The following is a 25,699-nucleotide window of genomic DNA, read 5'->3' on the forward strand; positions in this document are numbered from 1 at the left end:
TATTTTTATTGCAGATATATTACCTGCTAAATGATGCTGTTTTTCCAGAAAAAGTTCACAGTACAGATTGTATGGGAATGTTTCCTGCTGACAGTTCCTAAATCTTTCAGAAGCTGTCAGCAACCTCAGAAATCAAGTCTGCAGTACCCTAGCAAGCAGAAGCATATGCACAGGCTTTCTATTTTTAAGCTGTAATCCAAACCATGAGAGAAACACCTTAAACATAAAAGATTATTGAAAATAAGATGATCCTATCTCACTTGTTAATCTAAAGGGCACTGTCAATTACATGTAATCTAAGCTGCACTTTCTATAAATATAATTTGACATTTAAAATATACTTTTCCCCCCCACAAACTTCTGTCCAAACTGATTATCTTCAGACCCACATTAACAAATCCTCAAAACTAAAATAAGTAACATCAAGTAAGATAAACATTTCCACAAAGCACACTGATCCATGGGGAATACCCTGTTATTTCTGTTTACCTGTATCCAGCTTGCTTATAACACATTTTTCACCCATGCAGCTCATTAAAGGGTGGCACGTCAGTCAGAAGCTTACAAGAAATTAAGCAAAAAGGGCTATAATTGCAAGCAATTACTGAAGATGACCAGACAGAATTTTGAAGAGTCCTTATGCTTCCCTGTAGTGTTCTTGTTCTGCTTTCTACATTTTTTTGAATGAAGACACAGAGGAACCAGACCCAACTAAGAATATCTCTTTGCTAGTAATAGGATTGTACCAATACCACAATGTCCTATTATACACTGAACATGAGCCCAAACATTCCTTACCAAAGCTTACTAGAGAAAACTGATTACCATTGTTTCCACCAAACCAAGATTACTTTCTTTTCATTATAGTGGCCATTTCCAAAGTGGTGCTTAAGAATTTACAGGCACAAACTCTGTTATTGGTTGACTGCATTTTTATGACTAATCTTCTCATTTGCTCTTATGAAGATTTGTCCACATAAACCTGGTACACAATCGCATGACTACATTTTAGCATGTTCCTTTGGTTTGGATTTTAGCTAGAAAATTTTTTCTTAAGAGCATAATGGACTCTAACATACCATATTTCCGTGCTGCTTTTTAGCTGGCCTGAGCAATCGGAGTAGCTAGGAAACTGCCACAGTGGGAAAGGGAAATTTCCTCACCAGAGCAAAGAATCTGAAGGTTTTATTACCTCTAAACCAACCTCTCACATTCTTCAGGACTGTGAATCAGGACAAGGGCCGTAGTCCAGAAATCACTGGCTGGCAGAACATTTTCTGTTAAGAACATTTTGCCTGCTGATCTTTGCTTAATAAGTAACAATTCAAATAGATGGACCATCTATTTGATAAGCAGTCATTTCCACCAGTCTTGCAGATGCTGCTTTGACACCTAGTTTAGTAGTCCAGCCCAACATCTGTGAAAGCTACTGGCTACTCACAAACAAGACTAAAGCAACTCATAACTCCTGCATGGAATCTCATCAGAACAAACCTCAACTGTTTGGAAGGGCAGACAAAATCTGCAGGATTTTAATCTTGTCACAACTGATGCTGCAGCTCTAACAGTTCCATACTCACCTCATTAAATAATAAGTGATAGCAAGAATTATTTCTGAAAAGTACAAAGGATTTTTTTTGGCTAGTCTCAATGAAGCTTTCCAACCAAACATTTTACTGCAGCTAGCATGACAGAAAATGCTGTAAACACAAACCCCATGGTCATATAAATGTTGCTTTAAAACTGAAACCCATGAAATGAAAGTGAAAATGTGGATTATGATTTGCCTTAATGAGAGGAAGGAAAGGATGGATCAGAAAATATGAAGCATGTGCATGGAAGTACATGGATATAGTTTTATACACAGACTTGCATCTATAGGTATGCATGTATACACTTCTGGTCTGTATCTATCTTGGGCATTAGAGATATTTTTTAGCATGTAAGGAAACCCAGTGCACAACTTCAATTTTGCATAAGATTTACAATAAGTAAAGAATCTAAAAATACTTATAGTTTTTAATATTTTCTAATTGCCAGTTGCCTCTTCTTTGCTATGGATTGATGTAAACATCTTCACATGAAAAGCAGGATTTTGCCTTCCACCCCAATGTCAGGTGCAAAATCCTTGGCTCAACTTTAACAAGCTAACACGTACAAATCTGTTCCTATATCTTCTGGGGTAATAGCACACTTATACACACTAGAAAGTTTTAGAGATAGCAAAGCACAAATGCTCAGCAGAATATGGTTTGTCTTATGCTGTCAAAAACCTTTTAGAAAACCACTACTCAGTTTTGAGAATTACTTTTAGGTCTTCCACAAGTCTACAAAGCCCTCCTTACTTTAAGTTCCCCACCTGCAAAGTTGAGACAATCATCATACTTAACTTCTCTCATAAAACTCCTTGATACCTATTGAATTAAACCATCTAAGAAACTGGCACATACATACACACATATGGATGTTTATATATATATGTATGTGTGTGTATGTACATCTGTATATTTGCAATCAACTCTATAAGTGAATTAAAGCTATGGGTACAGATCCATGTATAGAATGGATTGGTAAGTTAGCGTTCCTACAAAAACAGAAGTACAAAACTATCATAATATTTATGGTCAAACTTTGTTTTCCAAATCCTACAGAGCCTTAAGTGTAGACTTGACACAGAGGTTTGTCTTTAGTCTCAAACTGCTCTAAATAAACATAGTTATGAAAAACCACCGGCATTGCTACAGTTAAGTTTCTCTGACATATCGTACATCACTCATCTAATTGCAACACTTATGATTGGAATGGGTTGACTAAATCTTTTTTAAATTTTCCAAAATATTTTCCTTTGCATATATTGAATTGAATTCAACTACTTTTTGTCCAAAATTTTGTCATTGCTTCCCGAATGGATATGTTAAAGGAGCTCCCAGAACTGTTAGTCAGATACTTTTATAAACATACAATGAGTTTGAACAAAGCAGGGTTACATTTTTCTAAGTGCATTAAGTCTTCTAAAAAGGATTGATTGCATATGATACACGCAAGCTCACCTACTAGAATTGTTCATTTTGCTGAGGTGAATGTTCAACTATATGGCTCAGGGCACAATTATTGGTCTGAATCACTTTTTGAGGTAGTATATTTTGGTGAGTGCATGGTGGTTACACGTAGGCAAATGCAGACTAGCAGGAGCCAAACAAGAAGCAGCAAGATGAATGCTAATATTTATGAAGTTAGAATCCAGCTACAATTTAGCAGGTGCAAATGCAAACTTCTAAAAATCAGAAAAAAAAATAGAAAACTCAGTAAGAACCAGCTCAGTTTAAAGTCTTCCTGTGGTTAAAAAAAGCAGGCATAACACCTGCTAACTGTTACATAGCAGATTTTATGCCTTTTATCTGATTTTCTCCGTTTTTTTAATCTCAGCAGGCATCTACTATCAGCTCTGCTGACTGACTGTGCCCTCTAGGCAGTCCTTGCAGGCATCAGCTTGTCCTTCAGACAGTCATCCTTCCAGCACACCTCATTTGTAGCTATCATAGAATATCTCTTTTTGTCCCTCCATGGTCCTTCTTGACTGAGACCTGCTATCTGTAAAACCCTTGAGATTCTGCTCTCCAAGGAGCTCAGTCTTGTTTCTTTCAGCTCACAATATGCTGTGCTAGAGGCCAACTTTTTTTTTCTGTCAAGGTTTAACAAGCCTTGTAAAATGTGTTACCTCGATCTCCTCATTTTTATCATGAGGTGAATGAACTACTACTAAGCACTTGGGAATTGCTAAAATGGGAAGGAAGGAGTTCCCTTCTGCTGCGGCCTCTAAGTCATATTTAGTGGTGTATTTCAGCTATTTCAGCCTTTCCAAAGAACAAGTCCTCTCTCTCCTTTTCTTCAAAAAGATTCAGCCCCACAGAAGTTCCTTGTCAGTTTTGATCTCTAAAATCTGTTGTTCCCTGGGCCAACAAACATGAAGAGAATCTATAGCTGAAGGTCATGGGAGGTATCTTCTCTCATAAGCAAGGGAACAGGAATTCATGTCTCCTTTGGACAACTCCATCTAATCAAGAGCAGCACCTAACTGATAAGATGCCCTTTTGGTCTGTTGTACAGCTGTGTTTAGGACTTCCTCTGAGCAGTAAGGGATTAACACTTATTTCTTCTTCCCCTCACCAGGGGTTACAGTAGCTGTCTGTTAGAATTCTACCAGTTCATCATGCCCAGAAGAGAATGGGGTGGAGTTAAACTAGAAGTTCCCTAGATGTGACTGAATGGCCCAGTCATTAGATGATCATATTGACTACCTTCTGCTTAGATTTAGCAGAAAATCCTATCCATCATCCAATGATAGAGGTCTAATAGCTCTCTGGCTGATGGCTGCTACTGAAATAATGTATCCATCCATACCAACAATACCTTCTTTATTAGGGCCTGAACACATATTATTCTGAAAGTCACATTTCTAATAGAATCATGATTTAGATTTTCCAAAAAGCTTGTGAATTGACACAGCCTAACAGATAAGATAGTCTATCTTGCCTGTATTCTGGTATTGACAACAAGAATAAAGAAGTAATTAAATATTTTATTAAAATAAAGTTATTTCTTCCAGCTTCTTTCTTTTTGCAGAATTATTTATATCAGAGAAAAGATCCATCTAGTCAAGTATCCTGACTCTGACAATGTCCACGAGACACAAAACCACATGAATAAAGGTAAGCATATAGTAACATTTCTCCAGAATACTTCCCCATCAGGAACACAAGCACTGGAGTTGTAAAAAGTAATCCTTGATGCATTTCACTCTCCTAGCTCTGATCCTCCCCTATCATTTTTTGAACTTGTGCAAAGTTTTAGCACTACGTGATAAGGATTTCCACAGATTTGCCTCTTCTTCTTTAATGGATTGCCTTCAATCAGAAAGCACCACTCAGAACTCCAGCTTCTTTTTAAACCATACAACTTTTACACATTCTTGAGAATAACAAGAATTTTTTTCTCTTTATCAAACACTTCTCCCTTTAAAACACTACATTTATGCCTATTACATAACAACATCCAAATAAGAATTAATATAGTAAATAAGAGATGGCAGAGAAACTAAGTGGTGTTTGTTACAGAAACCACAAAACCCCCTAAACAATCCAGGAAAGAGGTTTCTGTGTTGCTTTCTAAAAAAATATTTTCAGTTTATCTGATAGAATATAGGCCATGAGGTGCCATTAGACATGTTCAGCCAAAGCACAGGCTGCCATGGTCACGCCCAGGTGTCCTCACTGCCAGCACCACTGCTCAGGGTCCTTTACCACTGCAGGAAGACATTATCAAAAACCCTTTTGTGCCTGCTGGCTTCAGAGGTACAGAAAGCTGAAGCAAAGGATAGAATATCCTATAAAATACATGTGGCTGTCTCAGACAAACTTGCTACTGTGTTTCTTCACGGGGACTCAAGTAGAGCAGTACACAGTTCCTACCACCACACAGTAATTTCTTGTGAAATCTTTCCTACCCAGGCAGCATGGCAAGGCAGTGCTGAAGACAAGAGCTTCCAAGAGATACTAGAAGATGCAAAGTAGAAGCTTACACAAGTGCCTTGTCCAGGTAAGCACCCCCTCCACTGGCCTTAAGATGTTATCTGCCCACCAGACTCGGAGCAGAAGCTGTACATGTGTGTGATTACACACGCCAGAGGGCACATCCGCATACACTGACACATTCACAGAAATGCAGAAGATGAATGCCAAGCTGCAATACGGCTGTACTTTCTCTCTAGAAGTGTAACAATATTGGTTTAGTTTTAAAGTCTAGAGCTGGTTTCAACTGTGGGTCACACCAGCTTCATCTAATGGCACATTCATTTATCAAATATGTTGTACCACATCAACAAGAAAAAGTGTGAGCTCCTTTCTAAATCAGCAGTATTTTGGGCAATGCTACCTGCCCAAGGAATTATTTCTGCTGAGATGTGTCTTTAAAGCCCTCTTGGCTGCAGGGCTGCTTCCACTTTTCAGTAAAATCAATGGACACCCTTGACTTCAGTGACAACAGAGTAAAGTTTCATACCATAAGAATATAATGCCCACAAAATTTGTCAAAGCAACCTCATTCTGAGATCCTCTGTCACTGTGAGGAAAACCCAGTTACTGGCTCTCTTAAACTGAATTGTGGTTTATGACAAAGTGCTAAATCAAATTCAGTCATACACAGCCTAGGATTTAAATATGTATTTTAAAGGGACAGTTCAACAGCAGTTTAGGCACCACATTCACCAGCTAATTCATGTTTAAAATACGTCTGATGCAATCTGAAATATGTAGTATGTTTATACTTCAGAGTAAAATGTTTGTTGGAATATGTGAGGGAGTTCTGTTTCAGAAACATATAACCCACAATTGCTCAGCACTCAGAGAGTCCACTTACTCAGAGAAGCTTTTTTAAAGCTCAATGATATAGCATGGGACTGGTTGGTATAGAAATACACATGGTATTCAGGTCAGCTAGTTAAAATACATCAGTTCATATCTGCTAGGATGGAGTTGGAAGACCTAAATCACACAAGGCCTTAGAACTGATGTATGAAGGACAGCTAGACTGAGAGAAAGCTGGTGCAGGATGGTGAAGAGATGGAACATGCCAAAGGAGAGAAGACAATCACTTGGAAATTGCATTAGTCTGGATTTTACATTCCCTTAAAATGCATCTGAAACTGCCCTGTGCCAGTAAGCTGTTTCCAGAAATGCCAGCTGCCCATTTCATACTTTAGATGCATATTTTTTAACTTTGAGAATTATTAAATAATTAGAAAATAAAATTAAAATTATTATACCAACAGTACAAAATTGTTTTTAACAAAAACCTTATTTTATGCAAATATAGGCATAAGGAATAATATTACATTCATGACTGCAAAGATTGCTAACGGATATTTGAATGCCAGATTTTAAAGATGAGGATTTTTATTAAATTCGTACTTAGAAGATTTCAGTGGCAGACAACTTGATATATTTCTATATCAGCAATAGTACAATGTAATGAGAAAGAGCTGATACCTTGTGAAGTCAACATCATAGTCTGTTCTGGTACAGAAGAAATTTAAGTGATTCCTACTATTTCTGCCACTTACCTCAGCCCTTCCCTTTAATCACACCTTATATTTGTGTTGATTCCCAAGTAGGCCACTGAAAGCTTTTTTGCTGACAAGAAAACCAGGTACTGGGGTCAGCCTTTCAACATTGAAATGTACAGCTGGCAGTTAGGATTAATCTAAAACTATCCCACAGTTCTCTTAACTCTCAGAGCAATTCCTTCATTCCCACTAACAGCACCTTTTCACCCAAGTACAGTAAGTGTTAAGCCTCACAAACCATGAAAACTTAAGATAACAGAGGCTGTACATCAAGGTCCATCAGGTGGTAGATATCAAACTGCTGTTCTCAGTGCTGTGGGCTCCATATATTAGCAGTCAGAATAGTTGAATCAGCACACAAGTCCATTTCTTGAAAGGTATTAATCTTTTTAAAGGTGAAGAATTAATAACAGTGAGAGAGAGAGAAAGGGTGAGAGTAATGCAATCTGTTACAGGACTGGGAAAGTGCAAATGAAGATTAGAGCCATAGTTAGCTGTCGCAAGAGATTGCAGCCTCTGGTGAACAAACCCTCTCAAATTCACTGGCATTTGTAACTCTATTGCATTCTAGCCTAAATTACATTTAAAATAATTTTGAGACAGTGGAATTGTTCATAACCTGCGTATAAGAGACTATGTGTATGGCAGGGAGGCTAGAAGTAATGAAAAGGGGGAGATAGATTCTTTATTGATCAACATGTACACCTTGCAGAAGAAATAGGCAGAAGGGAGCAAAGCAGTATGGATTTTTGAGCTTGTATTAAACTACAAGATGGAAATAACTGCAACTACAGGACTGTCTGCAAAAATTCAGAGACTCAGCAGGGCTTTTAAAATAATTTGTATTTCTCTAATCGTAGTCTTTTATTTCAAGGGCTTCAGAGGACACAAATGAGGAGCAGGAATAGATCCAGAGAGGAGATGCAAGCAGGTCAGAGGTCCTAATATGGGCAGCAGCTGCGCTAAACGCTCGTCAGACTGGAGCTGAAGGACAACTGTAACCTCCAGCTCAGAAGTCATTTCCCATTACTTCCCTCTGCTGCTGAAATCAACCCGTCAAGGAGGATGGAGCCATTTTGGGTTTGGGAATGTGCCAGGCTGAGGACTCAAGGCTTTTGCCAGCACCAACACATCCAGCAACAGAGGGGATGGTGTCCTGGCACACCTGGTGCCACGTGGTGCAGTAAAAGTTTGCTTAAGGTGTCTGCTGCCAGTAGAGCTGCAGGAAGAATTTGTACAGAACTTCCTTTTCAGAGCAAGTACCCAGCCCAGTGAAACAGTTGATGACTCAAAAGAAACTTCTTCAGCCAGGTTAGTTCATGCCACATCCCATAAGAGTAATTGTGGGATTGATTTTGCTTGTGCTGTGATGACTCACAGCTGTTATACATTTTTATCTTTCCTAATACATACTATTGACATATATATGTGGACATTAACCCTTTTCCTTCATTTGTTTTACCTAATATGGTTTACAACTTCAAGGATAACCTGTGCTGTGCTAAGGGAGCCCATACACTTATTCTATGATGAGGAAAAACTATTGCTACAGTTATGTCTCATCTTTTATCATAATTTTGTATCCCTTTATTCTTGCCATAGGAAGGAAGAGTCCCAGGTGCACCTGAGAGTGTGGCCCTAAAACCCTCTGGTTTCATTTACCTGTTTTGCCAGTTGCTGAAGTGCCCCACGAACAGGCCTAAATCTTCTTCAAGCCTAGTGGAAGAACTCACGTGGAAGAGTTTGCAAGACTGAAGTCTAAATATTTCATTTTAATCTCGCAAATTAATTTATGAGCAATGACATTACAATGTAATGGAAGATTTTTTGTTACTGTTTCAGAGAAAAAGACATTCAAAAAGCACTGTAACTGTGTTGTATGGTAAGTATCCTTCACACAAATGAAAACTCTGTAGACAGTTACATAATATGATGGTTTTATATACATTATGCAGTTACAAAGACATTGTATGATTAATAAGTTAAAGTACTTGATCATAAATCCAATGAGAGAGAAATTAACAAGGGTAAGCAAGGCTGAAAGATACATTTTAAGATGGATGTGAGAAGAGATGGAGAATCAGGGAAGCAAACACAAAAAAAAAAAGCTTGGTTGGTGCTGGTGAAGCACAGAAGTGGAGTCTGGTGATGAAGAGCTGTGGTTGAGGACAGAAAAGCTCTTGGTAGAGAGAGTAACAAAGAAGCTGGTGTTCCACTGCCTTGCTGCTCATCCTGTCAATTTACCCCTAGGGAATGGGATGAAGTAGAGTCAGATTAGACTGGTAGTACTTAGAGCAATTGATTTTGCTCAGATAGAAAAAGAGCTGGAAGACATGGAAATAGAAGCAGAACAGGTCGATTGGATCTGAGAGGACCACTGCGGCCACAGCTGCAGGAGCAGCAAAGGCAAATGAAGATGAGAGGATTTAGGGAGCTGACATAGAGCAGCAAACTGCTTTGTACCTGGCACATTTCTATCCAGCAGGAGCAGAATCGGTGTTCCTGGAGGACGTGTGCTGTAGAGGTGACATTCAGAGGCAATGTGAAAGGTGATACAAACCAGGTCAACAATCAAGGTGAATTAGCTGCAATCACTTGTCTCAAACTCAGTCTATGCATGCCCTGATAACTACTGTGAGTCCTACACTAGGGATTCTCAACTGTCTTTTCAAACAAAAGAAGAAAAATTAACATCAACAATTAATAAACACACAGTGTCTGAACCGAAATACAGTTGTTTACTGCTTTCCCAATTAGCATATTGCTAACAGGCAAACCAAGCAAGGCTCTAGACAAAGTCTGAGGCATAAGAAAAGTGATCTCTAAACTAGGTGCTTCACAAAGTCCACAAGCAACTTTCAGCTTCCTTCTTAGTCAACAATAAGGAATAAGGTAACAAAAGCTTGCAGTGAGTTCCAGGTATAGAGACACCAGAAGCTTTCTGGAAGTCAGTTCTAGTCTGGGCAGTAATATATTGACATAAACTCTACTGATACAGAGGCCATCCTGACACTAATGACAAAGGATTTTAAGAACTCAGATTTTTATTTTTCAATTTTGTGACATGTATCTTTGGTCTGGGGACAATGGTGGCTGGCATCAGCATCATTTTCCCACACATTCTGCAAAGAGAAATTCTTACTCTAGCACCAAATATCCTTTTTAATGGTAAAGGACTCCTCTCCTTTTTACTTGCTCAGGAAGAACATCAGCTCTCACCTCACTCACCCTATGCCAAATGCTACTGACCATGGGTGACTAATTTACAAGGTGTTTTCATTAGAAGGCAAAAGCAGCATGATTTTACATAAAACAGTATCTAAATATGAAGTCATGTTAATAGATGCAGACTAAAAGATGCAAACAGACCCTTGTGACAAGATACCATCAGTCAACCCTTTGAAATAAGCAGCAGTGACCTCCTACTCAGTATGAAAATCTGCCACTACACTGTGGGACCAGTCTTCACCCCACTTTTCCTCATTCAACACCATATGCTGAAAACATCTTCCAGACAGAGCACCTTGTCTTTAAAACTACGATACAACCAGAAAGAAAATAGGAAGCAGAAATATAGGAATTCAACCTAGTTCAGTCTAATTTTTAAATGAAGTCAGTGGTTTTTTTACTCTAGATGCCTGCTTACTTATTCAAGTCAAGTTCACTCTTAGGGGGATCTTGTCAATAAAGTCAAATCAGGCTCTCTGTGAGCAGGGAGGTTTTTGAGGGTCTTTTTTGAGGGCTTCATTAAAAGCAGACAGTTTCTCTAACCTTTTAGCAGAACCTGTTATCTGATGACGTGAATTAAAGTCTCTCAAATGACTAATAATCATATCAAGGCTGCCATGTCAGCTTGTAGATTTGAATAAGAGGGTCTGAAAACATTTGCATGCCTCGATGTGCCAGTGCTAAGAAGCTAATGTGATAGTGCTGTCATAAAGCACTGGAAAGACATGACTTAATGTAATCTGTCATGTCATATGCTAATCTTCAGCCATTACTTGAGTGCTGTAAGTAAGTAGAAAGCATTTGGGAGAAATCCTTTTCAATTTCTCTGAGTACCACTTCTGCTGCTGGTCAGCTCAAATGGGTTTTGTGCATTTAATGCGGAGCTCAAGTCAAGTTGGTTTAGGTCACACTTAATTAACCAGCACATTGATGGGTTGGGCTTGTACTACATTATGGAAAATGGGTATTCCTGATACTGCCTAACAAGTAAATATTTCATATGCTGATGGAAAAACCAAAACCAAATAAAAAATAAGACTTCCTCAGTCCTTGATAAGAAGGTGTCAGTTTCACAAAACCACTGACTTGTTAGAAAGATCCTGTTTTCTACGCATTTCAGCACCTCACTTACCTTGTTTCTATGTGTAAGGACAATTCAAACAAAGCTGATTATAAATAGTTAAAGACATTTCCATTCGGAACTGCAAACTTTTAAAGCACCTAATTCGGACTTGTCATTTGAACTACAATAGACAAGAGGCAGCTTTAAACACAATGTGCTTTTTAATAAGAACAGAGAAAATTACCAAAAAATTACCATACTTTACTTATTTGTTTTAGGAAAATGGCACCAACATTTTTTTAATATACAGAAGGTAAAAGAGGGAGAAATACTCACAGTGCTAAGTATAGCATGTAGAAAAGAAAATGAAACATATTAGTGAGAATGACAGAAATTTCAGGACAATTTTAGCAAAGTGTGAAGGGATTTTGAGTCAATACTTGAAGGTTATTTTAATAATAGCTACAGCCTATTCAAATAAAAGCTTAAGAACCCTGTGTCTTTTTCAGCAATGAAGATGTTTAGCAGGGCTTAGCAGTTTGCAACCTGCCCTAGCTAAACCTGAAGCCTTTGTGCTCAAGGATTGCAGATCATTTTGATTAGGACTGCCATAAAGAAATGTGGGAATATTACACCAAGAACAAGAAAACTTTCTTTATTCCAGTTTCTTGGTGGTCACATTGGAATCAAATCCTAAGAAAGTCAGACATTTCACAGATCTACAGGAAACAGAGATAGACAGTCTTTGCAGTATTAGGTCATTATGTTCATTCTCTTGCCAATGCTGGATTGCTCCCCATAGTAAATTCTGAAGTGCTTCAGTCTAAATTTGAAACAACTCATTTTAATAGGGCTTCCACCATTCCCAAAGAATAAAATATTCCTACCCTCCAGCGTCAAGTGTGGCCATTCCCTGTTCAGATCTAACCCCCACCCTGCCTTGCTACAACACGGGGAAAACTGTGTTATATTTCCAAGCCTCAGTTTCCCTTGCTATTAAAACAGATAAGAGTTTCTGATCAAGAAACTGATAAATACTTCCTACTTCTGGAGGTATAAAAAGATAAAAAATATGCTGTTAGGTCTTTGTGGGAACAGTAATCCTTCAGTTCTTTAATAATGGGATGTTCATTTACAGTCTCCAGCTAAAGATGTCCTTCCTTACCACTGGATGGGTTTAATCCTTTAAAGACTAGTCTTTTAGACACTTTTTTCCTCAAGTTCCTCATGTGCTAATGACACTACAATGAAATAAAGTCCTCTGACGTTCTGCACCATAGAGTGTGATAGCACGATTACCTCCTATTCACATTAAAAGTTCCAATTGCAAATGCAAGGACTTAGGGCAGATGCAACCCCAGGACCTCAAGCCTTCACCAGGGTATCAGTACAGCTTTGTGATCTGCCTGGCTTTAAGTCACCTGAGTACTTCTGCTGTACTCAGAACCAAAGCTAGCCCAAATTTACAGACAAGAGTTTTAAAGAGTGCCCTTTTCTGACTATAGAAATTCATGTCTAACAGATGCGACTACCATGAGGCTTCCTCAGATAAACTACCAGAATACACCAGCCAGTCAACTTATTTCTTTTTTTCTCACATAGATCATTCATCACTTTAATTTCTTAATTTTTATTAGTGTTATTTTAAGTCCTCCCAAACTATTGGCTGACCAGCTTTGGATGAAATGGAGTCCAGAAGCATTGCTAAGATGAAGCTCCTCAGAGCTGTGAGAGGAACCGTATACCTGGGGAGTGAGGATGAAGCATTTAATTGTCCTGTACTGTATTTAAGGGGAAGCGTTCACTATTTCACTAGACAACAGAGAGAAGGGGCTGTTTTCACAGATGAACAGGCGAGTCAGACTTCAGATATATTGACTTGGTTGTCTGATACTGATCATTGTCAGGAAACATGTTTTTCAGAGTATACCTTTTACTAGAGAACAATATCTATTCAAACTCACACTGGGCTTTGCCTTTGCTGTATCAGCTGGAGCTGTGACTCCACTTTTGCATATAGTACCCAAGTTTTGAAGGAGGACCTAATACTAATTTGAAGTCACCCTATCAATGAGCTGACTTAGGAGGCATCTTAAAGCACAGGTGATACTCTCAGTCTATTTCCAATGCATCATTGGCTTCCGAAGGTCATCCAAATTCTGCAGGTCAATATTTGGTTCACCTGCTGAGGATACCACTAAGGTATGTTTATCACCACCTATGATGGTACCTCCCAGCCAGGAGGAGTGTGCTAGAGCTACCTTCTCATTCCCCTTGTAGCCAGCCACTGGGAAGAAGTATTTTTAGTTCCTGTCATCTAAGTTGGCAGGATATGACTCAAAGTCTGTGTGCATGATTACACACACAAAGTTACCTAAACAAAGCAATCAAGGTCTTGGCTAGTTCAAAATTACTATTTATTGGTCTATAGAGAGTGGTATTTATCAAGTGTCACAAAAATAAGGAGCACCAAAAAGAGTGAAAAGATACCCATTATTGCAAAACACTCACAATTGGCTTCCAAAGTTTGTAATAAACTTTTAGAAGAAGGTGAAATGTATCCTAAATTTTTCATGGTTTATGTTCAATAGAGTATAGGAAATCAGCTCAAAATGACAGTATTAAACTATGAATGTTTGTGTGCATCATTGCAGATAACTACCTGAAAGATGTAAATCAATAATATAACAGATGGGGAAAGAGAGAGATTGTTTTCATATGCAAATGGAATTACTTAAACTAGTACAAATCAGAAATCAAGACTGTTCAGCAAAAGGTTTTCTGAAGGTTATCAAATTTATATTTATTAGTGATTTTTCCATCTCATTGAAGACAACATTAAGACTGGAAAAATACAAAAGTGACATGTTCCACACTGCTTCCTCACATAGCAATATGATCTCCTTCTTCAGCAACATGATGCAGCAATACCAAAAGGAGACAGAGTTTATATAAGGCTAAGTCAACTAAGATTCAGAAATAATAAACAACACAATCTGATTATTAACAGACTGACTGCAAAAAGAAGCAATTAAAAGCAGAAAGAAGAACAAAACTGTTTAAAGACTCCTCAGTCCATTTTAAACTGTTTTCCTTCACCTGACTTTTTCTAAGTCATTTATGCTTTGATCTCTCTGTATAAGAGATCAAAAGAGATTTGGTAACACTGGAAGACAACTTACAGGCTAGTTTTATAGGACTCAGACATCCATGTAAGGATCTCTTTATATCTACTTGCCAATTTAGAGGTAATTTGCTGATGAGTTGTCTTACATTCTGTTATATGAACTAATGAAATTATTATGAATTAATGACAGAACATTATTTTACATTTTCACTGAAATACTGTTCTATTTTTTGATATAACACAAGAAATCCATACTCAATACTGTCCAGGTCTGACGGGATAAAATCTTCAAATTGGGAATGAAGAGAGCTGTTTCCTCATTGGGAAAACCTAGCATTTAATCTCAGATTAATCAGAAATGCCTGGACATAAGAAAGTCTTCCCACACATACCACCATTTTCCACAGGCTGAATATTTGTGTAACATCACAGATGTAGTTTCCTGTTCTCTAGATACATCTGGTAATGTCATCAGGCATGGTCACTGGGGTGGGTCCCCCCATTTTCTTTGGCTCAAGTTTTGACCTCCCCTAAAAAGAGGTATTCAAAGCCAGCAGGCACCAGTTTAGTTCCTTGCTTTTCCATAAGCAACAGGGCTAATGGCAAACAGTCAAAATATTCTCTTAGAAGCTTGAAGTTGCATTAATATGAGCTTGGGACTTTACCAGGTCTTTGAATGCAGACTTTAGACTTTTCTACTGTAACGCTACACATATGAATGTTCTGAAGCTTTCATTACCTGCAGGCTTTTTTAAAAACAGAAGAATGTTTGATTTGGATGGTTGCATTAAATTAGAGGATATTAATGGATTATACCCACAGTCTCAATAGTAATTGCCAGTTGTCTACAAGTAACTAGTTCTATATGAAGGCCAAAATTATCAAAGCAAACCACAAACAATAATTCACAAGCAGAAAACATGTGCTCTCTGTTTATCTTTCTAAGTTAGTGCCTCCAGTCTAGGCAGAAATTTCATTACTTCTCAGATAAAATGGCAGCGGTTAGAATTCAGAAACTCTGCTTTATTTACAAGTAAATGTAAAGTTTTGGGGAAAATGTTGTGGCACAGCCACCTTAGAGATATATACATAATTATACCCAGGCCTAAAATAGGTGCAATTGAAAGACAGCAAGAGAAAAATACTGGAACTTCCTTAGTCCTATTGTATGAGCAAATAGAGGCCGTCAGATTTTCTTTCAAAAGTACATCACCCCCTAACCCAAGCTGTAGTGTGTGTGTGTGTATATATATACACAAACACGTACATATGTGTGCATGTAGAAACACAAAATTTGTATTATTGTTTCATTGTATGGTGCTAAAAAATAGACTGCAAAGTGAAAGGGAAACAATATTAAAACTAAAAAATAAATGTAAGAAAAAAGTTCATCTGAACTCTTTAAGGGCTGAAGCATCATACTGCAAATTGCTGCTCAGAAGGACCAACCTAATAACCAGCAACATTAACAGTTAACCAACAGTTAACTGTTAATGACAGTTAACCAACAGTTAACTGTTAATGACAGTTAACCAACAACATATTAGCAACAAACATAAAAAGTGCATCTGAATAGAACAGATCAGTTTTGAAGTCTGAAGAAAATTAACTAAAATATCTAGAGAGGGATCTTTTTTATGCAAAGAGTTTCAAGTGAGATTAATATACCTTAATATACCTTACTGTTTACAAATATCTAACAGGGCCAATGTGCCCCCACAGGAGCAGTCATGTCTGAGTGTTGTAACTACCAATGAAGTCTATTCACAACAAAATATTGAAAGTTGTATTAACTGTGACTGGACACATACATCCTGGGATCCGATACCTAATGCTACTGCAAACTCAAGTTTGTAAAGTCTGCCAAAACACCTACACTGTGCATTTGCATATAGTCTACTAACTGCTCTCACAAAGTCTATGCAGTTATAAAACTGAAGTTGAGGTGCAAAAAAAAGGTATATGCACCAGTGACCCCTGACTGGAAACATATCTTTCCACAACAGTTACACAACAAGCAATGGCTTCTCAGACTTTTATTCAGTACAATTTTCTAAAAAGTCTGCTTTTCCCTTCTAGGTGATTTTTCATATTTTATACTACCTATGCATAGTATAGGTGAGAAAATGCCTGTATCAACACAGAAAATCATTCTGGACAGGAATATTCGAATGCTAATGCACAGTATATTTATTTTCAGAGTAGTTGCAGCTTGAGTACTCTGGGCATGTTCAAAAATAAACAGTTACATCTCTAGACTAAAATCTCACATAATAGAGTTAACTTCACAGTGTAAGAAACAGAACAGAATAAAAATATGAGCAACACCTCTTATGATTTGCTCACTGTTGTTTCCATAACTTTGCAAAAATGTATTTTTTTTTCTTTGAGAAGCTGACCCTTTGACAAAGTAGCAGAAGTATAAGTGCATTATTTACTTCAATGTTTTAACATTTCAGCATCAACATTTACTCTGACAAAGAGCCAAGGGAGCCAAAGAGCAGGTGGGACAGGGTAAGAATGTGCTAACAGATGCAAAAGTAAAAGCTCAACTAAGCAAAAAAACCAACACATCATCTAATCAGAGCAGTTCTAAAAACTGAGATGCTGAAAGTAAACAACAAAAATTGGGTATCTGGAAAGAGCTCCTGGAAGAGTAAAAATGTAACAGAAATGTCTCCTTCAAGAAAAGGGTGTAATAGTTACTTCCACAAAGTTTATGCTTTCATAAGGCAGGACTCCTGTCAGGATTGTGTTTTCAGATAGGATGAGAGAACAGAAATCAAGTTCTAAGTATGCAGTGGTATCAATTTGGAAGAAATAAATTTTGAAAAACAACATCATTAGATGTGAAAGCCATTTGATCTTTTAAAAATCCAAGTTAATAGATATTAAATGCAATTTGGTGAAGTATTCCCCCATAAAGGAAAGAAAGCCTGTAAAATGATAAAATACTGTAGTCTGCTGATCAAGGAAAGATTACTTTGAAAATATATTATATTGAAATTTTACTGGTAGAAAGAGAGCATTATTTTTCAGATGGAAAGCAGACGCATTCTCATGTGAATTTAGCAGTCTCCAACCACATGGATATGGCTAGGGTATAACAATCTAAATCCATTTTATTTTAGATATGAAATGGGATCACTGTGTTTCTGAGGTGTCGAGGTTTCTACTATCTGAGCCAAACTCAACTTCATGGATGGTGAAACAATTTTTTTAAAGGATATTAGACTTCAGAATAGCTGTTACTAAAGGGCTGTTCAGATGAGCTTTGAGTCAAATTTCATCTGTATGGTAAAGGTTTAGTCCACACGTAGGGAACAGACACTAACACCCCTACAGGGGGATCACACACTCACTACTTTCTCCATCACTAAGAGTATCACTGGAATTCACAGCTATTGCCATCATTATGGCAACTTTCCACATTGCTTTCTGTTTTGAGTGCCATTTAATTATCTACAGAGTAGACAGGGTTTGTTTATTCTAGACAAAAATCTATAAATAAAGTCTATTTTTTTTAGTATGGAAAAAAAAAATTTAAAAAACCACAAAAATTCAACACCAACTGTACAGAGCTAATAGAGAGAGGAGAAAAAGCAAATAGTCTACCAAAATGTTAAACAAATTAGGCCAAAATGAGTCACCAGCAAGATCTTCAGATGTGCCATAACAGCATTTAGCTATAACAGAGGGTAAAAATGGCTCTCTGAAGTCCTTCCACACTTCCTGTTTAGCCCAGACAAAGATACCCATGGTCAAGAATTGAAATTCTTCTCATCTAGAAGGACAAATATCTTCCAATACACTGCTGTGTAGCCTTTAGGGAAAGTAATGTTTCAAGGAGGCAACATTCTTTTCCACAACACTCTTCTAAACTACCCAGAAACTTTGTGAAGGTATGCTGAAGGAAAATTACTTTATTTATCAATACAGACTCTCCCCTTTCTTTTCCACTCCACCCTCCTCAGCATGCTTTTGCCATTATGGTATATTACCTAGGACTGCTGTTTATCCAAAGTTTCTTCCAGATGTAAGAACTAGAAATAAAGTGGGGAAGAAATGGGAAGAGGGAAAAATCTCATGTTCGTGGTTTATGCGCGTATGCTTTTTCTCCCCTTCCTACTGCCTTCTGCCAAGTAAAAATATATTCAGCCTTCTATTGTATTCAAATGTTTCAGGCAGTTCATCAGTCTATCACAGCTAATACTAGTTTTAGTCATTAAACAAAAAGTGAATACTTTTCCTCTGGCTCTTTTTAAATACACAAATCACTCCTTAAAATTGCCTCTAAATTCACTTTCAAGTACTTCAACTGACATTATCATGATCTAGAGAACTCAGTTCCTGTGGCATATGTAGGTGCTACTACTCTTCTCCTGAAAAGCAAAGATTGTTTATATTGAGTGTCATTCATTCACTTTCATCTTCACCCCCACAGAAGAAAGTGCCAAGATTGCACTTTCAAAAGGATCAGACCTTTGACCAATCTGGTTTACCCCACAGGCTGAGAAAGGTTCAAAAGAGCAAAAGAGGAAGTCTGACCTACTCTTGTTCTGTGAAAGAGACTGGAAATGCAAACTATTAAGAAGCATGGCTTTACTACTCAGCACACAAAGGGCAATAGTAAAGAATGCAATGAACGAAGTGTTTCCCAGACCCTCAGCTTTTAATCCTGTAACATTGCAAATAATGATGAACTACAGACTTTTCTCAGTTTTTAATTAATGATGTCTTGATCTGGGGTACAAAATTCAAGATAGTGTAAAATCATGGAGCAGAAAAAAGAAACAATGTCTTGAATGGTAAACAGAAGAAAAACAATGTAAACAGGGTGAAGTTGGAAGCCTGTGGACTGTGGTCATTGGTAGAGAGGTAGTTGGGATTGAGAAAGATTGCTGAGGAGAGTAGTGTAAATGGGGTGCTGAATGACTTAACCACTTATTTCCTTACTCTTTGTTTGTGTTGGCATACAGGAAGTCCAGCAATCCTAACCAGAAGGTGATAAAATCCGAGTGTGTGGCTGGGTAGACAGAGAAGTAGACTGGTAAAAGTGTAATATACATCAGCACAGAGCATAAATAACACTGGCTAAGAAACTAGAACAGCTTTGCTCACAAAGTAAAGACAGAAGTACTATGTAACAATACAACACAGAGCTGAATAAAAGTGAAAAAAATAAACTGAAAATTTCTGTGACTTTAGCTCAAAAGGAGGAAGTAGCACTTGCAAACTTATTTAAATGAAGTTCAAGATACCTTGTGTATCTCTGTAAAACTCATTCTGTTAGAAAGTAAAGATACCGCATAAAAATTTCAGATATGGGGTCTGGCTCAGCCAGTCCAGCTCTCCCACAAGGAGAGCCTGGATACATACATTGCTTTAGGAATGATTGATGCCAGGTCTTTTGAGCTCTAAAGGAACACAAGAAAAGATGTCATATTCAAAAAGAATAAATGACAATATGGAGAACAGGTAAGCAGACTGTGTTTTATAATAATCCACCTACAACAAACCATCCAAGCACATACAAATCACCACAGTGAATAGTACCCATTCAGAAAGGCTCCAAGAGTACCCGCTCATTGTTATAGTTTTTTTAAGTGGCAAGATACCTAGTGTTTCCTCATGACAAGTTCTTTGTCATGATATCCTAAACTAGTACAAGGTAAATTATTCGTGAGCTTCATCTAAAATTGCAAAGCGTATTCCAGTGAATCATACATAACATTTGCATGGTTCACAAATTGCTGAAAAGAACTACTATGCAATGCTTAGGAAATCAGGCTTAGACTGCGCTGCAGTATCAGCTCTTTGGTTTTCTGCTCAGTTCTGTGTCGGTGCTAAGCTCAGAACACTTACTGCTCTGAATGCTCTGATAGATACTCTGCTGGTCTGTTGAAGTGATCAACATCTCGGTGATCTTTGCTCAGTTGTCTGACAAAAAAGAAAAGAGGAAAGGCAAGTATGGCAATGAATAAGTCCAGTCTTTATTGACTAGAGATGTTTGCAAAACACCAGAGTGAAGGTACTCACACTGCCAATGTCTAACAAAGGAGGACAGGCAAACGCCCTATGCCATCAGAAAGAAAAGCCTGTCTATTTAAGGTTCACTTACAGGAATAAAATTTTCCTCTATGAACAATTTGGAAATGTTTTGCTTGGTATTCCTTGCCCTCAGTTTTTCATATCTTGTTTCACTTGTTTTTGTTGGTTTTTTTTTTAAGTTTCCCAACTTGACCTTGCAATTGCAGACCTAAAGAAAAACAACTCTTAGATCTTGCTTCCTGTGAATTGGACCACACAGCTGGATCTTCTATTTGTTTAAAAGCAAAGGTCTAAGTTCTGGAAGATGCTGAGTGGTCTCAGCTTGTTAACTTCATAGACCAGAAAATCACTTGACAGAAGTACAGATGCAATTATTTTTTGATTACTTGGTCTGCCGTCTCTCTGTCTCTCTCAGGCAGACTTTTCCCCTCCTAGACTGTTCTACCCACCTCACTATCTCTGTACAACCTCTTCTTGCTTTTCTCTTCTGAACTACACATGCATATACGGAACAGCCCCCAGGAAGGTTGGGAAACAACCCAACTGTTACAAATTCCCCCATTTTCTTCACACAGATTCCACAGTCTTGATAACCAACAAGCATAAAGGTAGTGACTAAGATTGCCCAAGAAACACTTCTAGCCAGTGTAGAAGCCAGGACGTGGCCAGAAACTGGACTTCATTGTATCACTTTTGGTTTTGTCCTGTAACACATCAGCAGAGCTTCCTCACAAACTGCACACCTTAGGAAAAAAGCCTTTTTTTTAAGGCTGGAGTCGTATTTCTGAAGCATTGTAAATTTTCATACCACATTTTAAACTGTAAAATAATTTTTAAAACCTGTATTCTAGTCAAGAATTTACTAATTCAAATTTACCATTAGACAAGTGACATGTCAAGAGCTTAATGAAAAAGTGTTAGGGTAAGAGTTTGGTTAAAGACAGGATTTCAATAGGTACATTTCAAAGACATAATACAATTATAACTAATCTACCTTTAGATTTGTGCAGCTGAACACAAATTTTAAAAAGAACTGTGCCAGTCTGCTATAGCAGTTTGTTCCAGACTTCCCTATCTCTGTAATATAGAGTGTATGAATTATATATAATATTAAACAAAATTTAAAGGTATAATAGCAACAAAACCAAACCCTCCCTACAAGTTGAGAATTGTCTTTCAGCCATACATATGATTGTCTACATAAATGAATACAGAATAAAATTAACATTTTTCTTCATCTATCTTTATTTATTAAGCAGTTCAGTTAAAATAAAAGAGGAGCTGTTTCTTTTTTCATTGCTGTTAGTTCCACATGTGAAACAAAGACAGACCAACCTTAAGCCTTTTGATAAACCTGATACCGTGGTAACTGCAGCATTCACTTTGTATCCCATTTCTCCAAGTTCCTGTCAGCCAGATGTCACTTACAATGCAAACACCAGAAAAATATGAAATAATAATTTCATACATCATCTATGTGAGCACAAGCCAGTCAAACATTCAATACAAATTCAAACTGCTACTACACATAAAGCAAATATCATCCAAATAATATTTAGAATGATTGAAAGGCTTTTGATTTGGAAGTGTATTCTCTTAAGCTAAGTGGTCCCCAAGACCATCCAGAAAATTCAATTGTTTCATTTTAAAATGTTTTCTGACCAAAATTATATCAAATCCTAATGTCTCGGTAGAAACACATGGGATTGGATTGCTGACTGGGCGCCCGATGTCAAAGAGGAATCTAATTTTCCAATGGCATTTCCTCATACTGTCTCACCAAAACGCAAAATTGATAAAATTTTAATGGATAATTTTCAGAGCAGGACATTAGCTATCATGCTGGGAAATAGTGCAGGAGAACACCACGTAGCATCAGAAAGGCAATGTATCAGAAGACAGTTTAAATAAATATTAATAAAGCACAAAGCACATGCTTGACATTTTATATTTTTTCTTGCAACTAGAAACAGAATTCAGAAGGTAAGTTTGGCAATAACAGGCACATCATTCTTCCCTTCTTTTCCAGAGCATTTTTTACAAGTGATGTCCTTAAAATATGGGTGTGATATATCATTTAAAAGGGCAGAGTGTTCATCTTTTACTGGGGTGACACAGTCACAGTCAACACAGTCCTCTTCTCATTGACATCAATTGTGGAAGTCATATTGACTTCAGTGACTACATCACTAACCACTCCATATAATAAAATGTTTTTGTTAAGTAACTCTACAAAAAAAATTGCAATGCTGGGAAAAATGAAACATCACCCTTCTGGATCTCCTGATGGGGCAAGGTACTGCAAGCACTTAACACCAAAAGCCATGACAAGATGAAAAGGGCTAAATCCTACTCCTGATGACAAATAAGTTATACTAGGGAGAAAGGTACTAATTAACTGTATTAGGTTATCACTCAGTAACAATGTAAAGTACGCATATGGAAATGTGCTATTTAAAATGTGTTCTTCTCTGAATAATTTTCCTTTCAATTAAGCTAGGTCATTAATCATTTATTTTTGAGACTTATTTAGAAAATACAAGTGGACAGGTTAAAAAAAGTGAAATAAGATTTTACTAACCTTTGTAATTTATTTTGAATTTATAGCAAAACTAACACAGTGAAATATATTTTAAACTAGACTGACTCAGCTTTCCAGCACCCATTTCTTGTCATTTATTACTAGTTGGGTTTTGAAATCTATATATATATATATAGTCAGGGGAGCATATATGCTGATAGAGAAAGGAACAGCAGCACTTATGCTTACAAGGCTGTATCTGCTTTCATCAAGAGTGAAGTCTTTAAAAAACTTTCAGAAATATCTAAGCAAAACTTGCAGAACTTTAAAAGGACCACAACAAAAGAAAATCACAGTGATTAAAATGGAGGTTTAATTTTCTGGGGGAGAAAAAGCCTGCCCATCCCACATGCCAAGTCTACCACAGGTTGGTATTTTTCTTCTACAGTAAACTGAAAAACATCTCTGAAGTCCTCAGACTGGTTAAAGACTAGGGCTTGTCATGTAGACAAAGATACTTCCACAGCTACAGCTTTCATCCAGAAATGCCCACTTTTATTTCACTGCTCAGAGGCCAGAGCCATTGTGAAGAGGAAGAAATTAATATTTTGCTAGAGCTCTTTGTGGTTCACTGCACCTCTCTTCCAGTCAGCTTTGGTAGGACGCTTCTCCAGATCTAGCCAATAAAATGCTTGTGACACAATGTAGAAGTCATGCTGGAGCTTGCTAAGACAAGGCTTCCCCAAGCCCCAGCTCTGAGCTGAACACAACCAACCTAGAACTGCCCATCTCATGGGCCAATCAGTGACTTATACCTTCCCCAATACTTCTGGCATTTTTGCCACACCAATCTGCCACATTGCCACATCTAGTCTATCCTCCACACCAGTCACTTTTGCTCCTCCTTTAACTCAAAGGAGTTCCATTTTCTAAAACAGGAGGGAAACAGAAAGCTAAAAAATTGGAAGGCAGTACTGGGGGCTTCTTTGATGTGTCTGAGTAGGAGAAACAAGACCTCCCTGGCTCTTTTGGTCATCTTTCCTGCTCCGTCTTCTACAAGTGGAAGGTAATCTCCATTCTCTCTGTTAATCAAAGGTAGCAGAAGAGAGTTCTGCTTGCAGTGCATAAACATTCCACTGGGAAGAATATTCAGTGCAGGAAAGAGTTTTTCCAGAGAGGACAGAAATTCTCAGAGGGTTGGAAAGGTGTATTGTCTTGATCTGGCTATTCAGAGTAATGAAATCTAAACAGACTTTTATTAACAAGTCGTTTCACACCTCCTCTGCTCTCAGCAGCTGAGCTCAGCAGTGAAAGAGAAACTATAATGCAGTAACTTTGAGAAGCTTTCTGTGCCTCCCTCAAATGAAGCATGCATTGGTTACCTAACTGTGCATGAGTACAGTACAGCACCAGCATCAACTTCTGCCAAAACTCTATTACTGGAGGAAATTGCAAATGTGACAGATTTGCCATCCTAAAGTCATAATGGCCTAAGAATGAAGAGGAGAGTGAAACAGATAATTCCCTGACCAGATTTGCTCCTCATCCTGGCTGATCTGTGCTGATAGCCTTTGGTTGGAGCTCAAGGGCTCAGAAAACTCTTTAATTATCAAATTGACTTATAAGTCGATTTCCAGCTTTGCAAACACCACTGAAATTTGATTTTAACCAGAAAAAAAGTCCACTGAAAACACACCACAGACTGCAGACACACTGCAGATATTTTTCTTTCTAATTTAGAGAAAAACTAAGTCTGAGACTTATTTATAGTTTTACCTATCTCTTTTTCTCCTCAAAAGCATTTCACTTTTCTCAGTGCCAGCTGAATCTCTCTTTTCTGGTTCTTTCCTTTTAAGTCTTTGATGTTTCTTAGTAAGTGGATTAGGTGGGCAAATATCTGTTCAAGACTTTGTGGGACATATTCAGAGTAGCTAAGACCAGGTGGGTAAATACTGGAGCAGGCACAGCAGGACTGCTCCAGAGGCTCCCAGCAGTTTGAATAACTGGTACATCTGTGCAACCTAATCCCACATTTTGACTACTCAAATAGCACACCCCCTTGTATAACTTGCTGATGGTTACCCGTATCACACACTTCATCAAATAAAATCTGAAACTATCACACTAAGTTCTTCACACAATGAAGAAGGAGCCCTGCATGCAGAAATACACTGTGTTGGTTTCCACAAGCTGGACTTACTGATCAACTACAGGGAGAAATTACACCCTAAATAGCATTTCACAATATTTAAGCTTGAAAACATGCAGCTGGGCACAGGTTGGTTTTATGTGTCAGTATTCTCTTTGCTTAAAGGTTGTTTAGAGATACATTTGCATCTCCAAGACAAAGTACTTGTTAATTACCTCATGTTTGTACTGTACTTTCAGGAAGGAAAACTATGTAAGTGCTAAGTGCTATTAGCATCATCCTCTTCTATTTTTCTCTTTCAGCTTTTAAGTGAATTTAGTGCTTGTGAAAGTTGTTGGATTGACAGCCCTGGAGACTGAAGTCTAAAGTGCAGCACACCCGCTGAGCCAAACAGAACTAAAATGTACAAAAGCTTCTCACCAAATTTTAAATACATGCTT

General features: G+C 37.7%; 1 long non-coding RNA gene across 50 annotated transcripts in view; it reads right to left on the reverse strand.

Moving 5' to 3' along the window:
- Positions 1 to 25,699, reverse strand: part of LOC119703709 — a 496,218-nt gene that overhangs the window by 237,716 nt on the left and 232,803 nt on the right. The window lies entirely within an intron of this gene.

This window comes from Motacilla alba, chromosome 8 (genome assembly GCF_015832195.1).
Source record: "Motacilla alba alba isolate MOTALB_02 chromosome 8, Motacilla_alba_V1.0_pri, whole genome shotgun sequence".
In the NCBI taxonomy this organism is placed as follows: Eukaryota; Metazoa; Chordata; class Aves; order Passeriformes; family Motacillidae; genus Motacilla; species Motacilla alba.